The sequence below is a fragment of the Etheostoma spectabile genome, unplaced genomic scaffold (genome assembly GCF_008692095.1).
Source record: "Etheostoma spectabile isolate EspeVRDwgs_2016 unplaced genomic scaffold, UIUC_Espe_1.0 scaffold394, whole genome shotgun sequence".
In the NCBI taxonomy this organism is placed as follows: Eukaryota; Metazoa; Chordata; class Actinopteri; order Perciformes; family Percidae; genus Etheostoma; species Etheostoma spectabile.
The window spans coordinates 74,054-81,503 of record NW_022605599.1 but is presented as its reverse complement, the minus strand read 5'-3'; the positions used below and the strand labels follow the sequence as shown (position 1 = coordinate 81,503).

The following is a 7,450-nucleotide window of genomic DNA, read 5'->3' as shown; positions in this document are numbered from 1 at the left end:
TAGACGTTTGTTTATAAAGACATTATAGACTTATAGGCATTATAGACGTTATAGACATTATAGACGTATAGACTTATAGACGTTTAGCGTTATGACGTATAGACGTATATAAGACTTTATAGACTTTATAGATGTTATAGATGGTATATAGACGTTATAGACATTATAGCCGTTAAGAACGTTATAGATGTTATATGGTTAGACATTATAGACGTTATGACTTATAGACATTATAGACATTATAGACTATAGACGTATAGACATTTAGACTTATAGACTTAAGACTTTATAGACATTAAGACTTATAGACTATAGACTTATAGACATTATAGACGTTTTAGACGTTATAGACGTTATAGACGTTATAGACGTTAGACATTATAGACGTTATGACGTTATAGAGACGTTTAGACGTTATAGGCGTTATAGGCGTTATAGACGTTATAGACGTTATAGACGTTATGACGTTATAGACATTATAGACATTATAGACTTATAGACATTATAGTGTTATAGACGTTATGACATTATAGAATTATAGACTTATAGACATTATAGACATTATAGACGTTATAGACATTATAGACATTATAGACATTATAGACATAGACATTATAGATGTTATAGACGTTATAGACATTATAGACATTATAGACGTTATAGACATTATAGACATTAAGACATTATAGATGTTATAGACGTTATAGACATTATAGACATTATAGACGTTATAGACATTAATACATTATAGACTTTATAGACATTATAGACATTATAGACATTATAGACATAGACAGTATAGATGTTATAGACGTTAGACATTTATACATTATAGACGTTATAGACATTATAGACGTAATAGACGTTATAGACATTATAGACATATAGACATTATTATGCCGTTATAGACATTATAGACATTATATACATTATAGACGTTATAGACATTTAGACTTTATAGATATTATAGACATTATAACGTTATAGACGTAGAGACATTATAGACGTTATAGACATTATAGATGTTCATATAGATATGACATTATAGACTTATAGACGTTATAGTACGTTATAGACATTAATTATAAACGTTAACATATAGACGTTATAGACTTATAGATGTTATAGATATTATAGACATATAGACGTTATAGACTTATAGATTTATGACGTTATGACTATAACATTATAGACGTTATAGATTATAGACCAGCTGAATCAGTTGCATTGTAACAGATTACACTATGTGCTTACATAATTGCAAAATTCCATTTGTTTTCTAATTAGTTTTTAAAATAATATCGAGAGTAGTAAACACAATATGCTTTTGGAACGTGGTTGCTGATTATGGGTAATGTAGATATTGCATTAAAGTTCAGCGCCCCCCCCCCACACCCAACCCAGATCAACTGGTATTTTGTCAATAATGGAGTGGAAAGGGGGCTTTCCCCGAGCTGAGGGGGTCTAAAGAGACAAATGAGACACTATCATGTTGCATTTTGGAAAAAAATGTAGGATCCACTGTTTGGAAACTTGACTCGACTTGGTGCTTTTTAAAATTCATCCCTCACAAATTAACATAAGTGCTGAATACTAAAATCTAACACTTAACCCCGTGTAATACACACATGAATTGTAATGTTGAGTAATACTGTGTTTAATGTGACTCCGGTCCTTACCCTCAGTATGCTCATTTCTTGATTTGTGCTTCTTCTCTGAAACATAGAACATTTTCAGGATTTCATATTCATATATTTCATACCACACACCTACCACACTCACTTTGCTCTTATTATAAAAGAAAATGCTGCTGCTGTAAGAAATTTTCCCGCTGTGGGATGAATAAAGTAAATCTAATCTAAACTACCGTTTGAGTCAGGTTTGGGGTCGCACAGCAATTCCATTGCACTTCATTATGACTTATATGTTATAGATGTTTAGACTTATAGACGTTATAGATGTTATAGATATATAGATTATAGACGTTATAGACTTATGAGTTATATGTTATAGATGTTATAAGTATAGATGTTATAGACTTATAGATGTTATAGACTGATATTATAGATTTTATAGACATGATATAGACATTATAGACATTATTATAGACTTATAGATGGTTATAGACGTTATAGACATTAAAGACTTATAGACGTTATAGACATTATAGACATTATAGACTATAGATGTATAGACGTTATAGACATTATAGACAAATTATAGACGTTATAGACATTATAGACATTATAGACGTTATAGACATTAGACATTATGACATTATAGACATAGACATTATAGATGTTATAGACGTTATAGAACATTATAGACATTATAGACGTTATAGACAGTATAGACGTAATACTAGACATATTAGACATATAGACATTATAGACGTTTAGACATTTTAGACATTATAACTTATAGACGTTTAGACATTATAGACGTATAGATATTATAGACATTATAGACGTTTAGACGTTATAGACATTAGAACGTTATAGACATTATAGAGTTATAGACATTATAGACATTATAGACGTTATAAGAGTTAGACTTATAACATATAGACGTTATAGACATTAGAGACGTTATAGACATTAGTGTTTATGATTTAGACATTATAGACGTTATAGACATATAGATATTATAGACGTTATAGACATTATAGACATTATAGACGTTATAGATGTTATAGACCAGCTGAGATCAGTTGCTTGTAACAGATTACACTATGTGCTTACTAATTGCAAAATTCCATTGTTTTTCTAATTAGTTTTTAAAAATAATATCGGGAGTAGTAACACAATAGCTTTTGGAACGTGGTTGCTGATTATGGGTATGTAGATATTGCATTAAAGTTCAGCGCCCCCCCCCCCACACCCAACCCAGATCAACGGGTATTTTGTCAATAATGGAGTGGAAAGGGGGCTTTCCCCGAGCTGAGGGTCTAAAAGACTGAGACACTATCGTTGCATTTTGGAAAAAAATGTAGGATCCACTGTTTGGAAACTTGACTCGACTTGGTCTTTTTAAATTCATCCCTCACAAATTAACATAAGTGCTGAATACTAAAATCTAACACTTAACCCCGTGTAATACACCCATGAATGGTAATGTTGAGTATACTGTGTTTAATTTGACTCCGGTCCTTACCCTCAGTATGCTCATTTCTTGATTTGCTTCTCTCTGAAACATAGAACATTTTCAGGATTTCATTCATATATTTCATACACACACACTACCACACTCACTTTGCTCTTATTATAAAAAATAGAAAATGCTGCTGCTGTAATAGGAAATTTTCCCGCTGTGGGATAATAAGTATATCTAATCTAAACTACCGTTTGAGTCAGGTTTGGGTCGCACAGCAATTTCCATTGCACTTCATTATAGACATTTAGATGTTATAGATGTTAGACATTATAACGTTATAGATGTTATAGATATTATAGACTTTATAGACGTTAGACATATAGATTATAGTTTAGATGTTATAGACGTTATGATGTTATAGATATTATAACATTATAGACTATATTATGAATTATAGATTGATGTTATAGACATTATAGATGTTATAGACTTTAGTAGATGTTATAACTTGTATAGATTTTATAGACGTTATAGATATTATAGACGTTATAGATGTTATAGACTTATAGGTTTGACATTATAGACATTATAGACGTTATAGATATTATAGACGTTTATTTATATTATAGACGTTATAGATATTATAGACTTATAGACGTTATAGATATTATAGACGTTATAGACATTATAGACGTTATAGACTTATATACTTATGATTTATAGACGTTATAGAGTTATAGACGTTATAGACGTTATAGACATTATAACGTTATAGACATTATAGACTGATAGATATTATGACGTTATAGATGTATAGACGTTATAGACGTTAGACATTATAGACTTTATAGACATTATAGACGTTATAGTATTTAGACGTTATAGATGTTATAGACTTATAGACTTTATAGACATTAGAGACTTATAGACATTATAGACGTTATAGATATTATAGACGTATAGATGTTAGACGTTAGAATACGTTATAGACATTATAGACGTTATAGACATATAGCTTATAGATATTATAGACGTTATAGAGTTATAGACGTTTATAGACGTTATAGACTATACGTATAGACTTATAGACGTTATAAATAGACATTATAGACTTATATAGATATTATAGACGTTATAGATGTTATAGACGTTAGACGTTATACATTATAGACGTTAAGACATATGATAGATATTATAGACTTTATAGATGTTATAGACTTTTAGACGTTATAGACTTATAGATATTAAGACGTTATAGAATTATAACATTATAGACGTTATAGACATTATAGACATTATAGACGTTAGAGACATTATACGTTATAGACGTTATAGACATTATAGACATTATAGACATTATAGACCAGCTGAGATCAGTTGCATTGTTAGACTTATTAGACTTTGTGCTTACATAATTGCAAAAGGGTTCTCCATTATTTTCTAATTAGTTTTAAATGATATCAGATTAGTAAACACAATGTGCTTTTGGAACATTGGAGGAATGGTTGCCGATTATGGCAATGTAGATATTACATTAAAGTTCGCCCCCCCCTACCCAGATCAGCTGGATTCAATTCAATTCAATTTTTAGTATAGTATCAATTCATAACAAGTTATCTCAAGACACTTTAACATAGAGCAGGTCTGACCACACTCTATAATTTACAAGGACCCAACGTTCAAGTAGTTTCCTCCAGAGCAAGCAACAGTGCGACATTTACATCTCTATTGTATATATATGACATATCTGTCTATAATGGAGTGGAATGGATTGGTAGTGTATATAACGTTGTAACATGATCTCAAATTAAACACGTACCTCTCCTTTTGTAGTACAGCACAGCGAGTGAACTACCACGCTACGAGAGGAGAGCAAAGCCCCCATCCCGCCGCTGACGATCCGGACTCTAAAGAAAAAGAAAAAAGTGAAAAACGAATTAGAAATTTGTACCTGGAACTAATTCCCTTCGCTCTGTTTACCAGGTGCAGGAGGAGTTTTCCAGCGCACTCTCGCCTTCTTTGGCTCTTTATCAGAGACGCCTACTGTGCAGGACACCTCAGTGGAGCTGGGGACAAAGCCAGCTGTGGACTGACAGAAGACCAGAAGAGTCTTTGCTGTACTTCAGTTCTTTGGGGTGAGAACCTGGTCTGATCCGACCAGCGCAGACTGGGCTCTGGGTACCAGCCTTCAGACTCACAGCTCACGTTCACCGTTGTGGTCGTCTTCCCACTCTGCGACAGAAGAGGGACGTTCCCATTTCTAGGACAAGGGGGAGGACGATGAGTAAAACGTGATGTAAAGGGGAAGGTCCCATTTTCACGAGACTCACCTGTCACGACGAACGGACACTCCCACCGTCATAACCCTGGTCACTGCTGACGTAGCAGGTTTAATCCCCCGCGTCCTCAATCGTGGCGTTTTCTAGTCTCAGGGTCAAGTCCCCTGCTTGAGCCCCCAGACACCGCGTCCTTTAGGCCGAATGAGACTCGGCCCGAGTACGAGCGGTCTGGGACGACTCCTGAACCTTTTGTCTCGGTAAACAGGATGGGAGTCAAAGTGATCCAGACGGTACCAACGTACCTCTAAAGCCTCGGCACTTTGGGGTGGATTGGCCAGCACGGTAAGGTGGTTGTGTGTCCTCGCTGCACCGGACGGGGACGGGACTGAAACCTGAAGACCACCTGAAACTGAAAAACAGGCAACATGGATTAGATTAGTTTCCCTTTTATAAGTCTGTCCACCAGAGGACGCTCTACAACTCCCTGTTAGTGATAGCGTTGCATAGTCTCTTCCACCAGAGGACGCTCTACAACGTCCCTGTTAGTGATGGCGTTGCATAGTCGTCCACCAGAGCGCTCTACAACGTCCTGTTAGTGGTGGCGTTGCATAGTCCTGTCCCCAGAGACGCTCTCCACGTCCCTGTTAGTGATGGCGTTGCATAGTCCTGTCCACCAGAGGACGCTCTAACACGTCCCTGTTAGTGATGGCGTTGCATAGTCTGTCCACCAAGGACGCTCTACAACGTCCCTGTTAGTGATGGCGTACATATCTGTCACAAGGACGCTCTACAACATCCCTGTTAGTGATGGCGTTGCATAGTCTGTCCACCAGAGGACGCTCTACACGTCCCTGTTAGTGATGGCGTTTACATAGTCTGTCCACCAGAGGACGCTCTACAACTCCCTGTTTTGTGGCTGTTGCATAGTCTGTCCACCAAGGACGCTCTACAACGTCCCTGTTAGTGATGGCGTTGCATAGTCTGTCCCAGAGGACGTTCTACAACGTCCTGTTAGTGATGCGTTGCATAGTCTGTCCACCAGAGGACGCTCTACAACGTCTCTGTTTTGTTAATGTGTTTTTTTCAAAGGACTTTAAGTTTCATATCTTATTTTGTATTTTTATACATTTTTATCAGAACTTTAATATATTTTGATGTTCCTCTGTTCTGTGACAATAAGACTAATCATTATAATATTATTTGAGTGAGAACTCATAATAACTACAAATAACTAAAATCTGTTCATATTCGTACGTGTTTCTGATTTAATTTAAATTATTATTGACAATATTTATATTAAATCATAGTTAAAGGAGTTTAACACTGAGTAGATAACATGCCACATGATGGATGAAGACACATTGTGGACTGAAGACAGAGGGACTCACCTGGGGAAGCAACACACAGAGATGCCCCGAGGGCAGCCACGAGGCATGCATACGTCATCAGCGCACCTGGAAATATTATACTTAATTGACAGATTGCATAACAACAGAACAAAAGTGGAGTAATAGGGTTTTTTCCGCGATTGATGAACTGCAAATGAAGCCTCCCCATTCTGCTGTTGGAAGTCCAGACCGCATCCGAGGTCCCCTATAGGAGGGAGACTGCTATGAAGGATCACATAGATACAAGTTGATCATATTGTTGATATGTTTATATAGATATGAATTCAGTTTTTTGCTCCGGTGTTATTTTCTTCGTGGACATGCAAAAACGTCGCCCTCCAACCCGCTTTGACCTTCCACTTTTACTTTCACTTTTGGAGGAGCGCATGCGCGTTGGGGTGAGGGCCTGAGGGTGGAGCCCCTACAGCCTAGATCATGTTCCAAACTCGCGGCCCGGGGCCATTGCGGCCCGCGGGATGATATTTTGTGCCCCCTGCTTGACATCAAAGTTAAGTGTTAGTGCGCCCCGCGTTCTGAAACTTTTTGTCATTGCGGGATAACGTCTATAACGTCTATAACGTCTATAATGTCTATAACGTCTATAACGTCTATAATGGAGTGCAATGGAAATTTCTGCGTGACCCCAAACCAGACTCAAACGGTAGTGTGTGTGTGTGTGTGTGTGTGTGT

At 36.2% G+C, this 7,450-nt stretch overlaps 1 protein-coding gene across 2 annotated transcripts in view; it reads left to right on the top strand.

The window, feature by feature from the left end:
- LOC116686573 (butyrophilin subfamily 2 member A2) overlaps positions 1 to 7,450 on the top strand; it is a 17,117-nt gene that overhangs the window by 7,398 nt on the left and 2,269 nt on the right. The gene's annotated exons all lie outside the window — the stretch shown is intronic.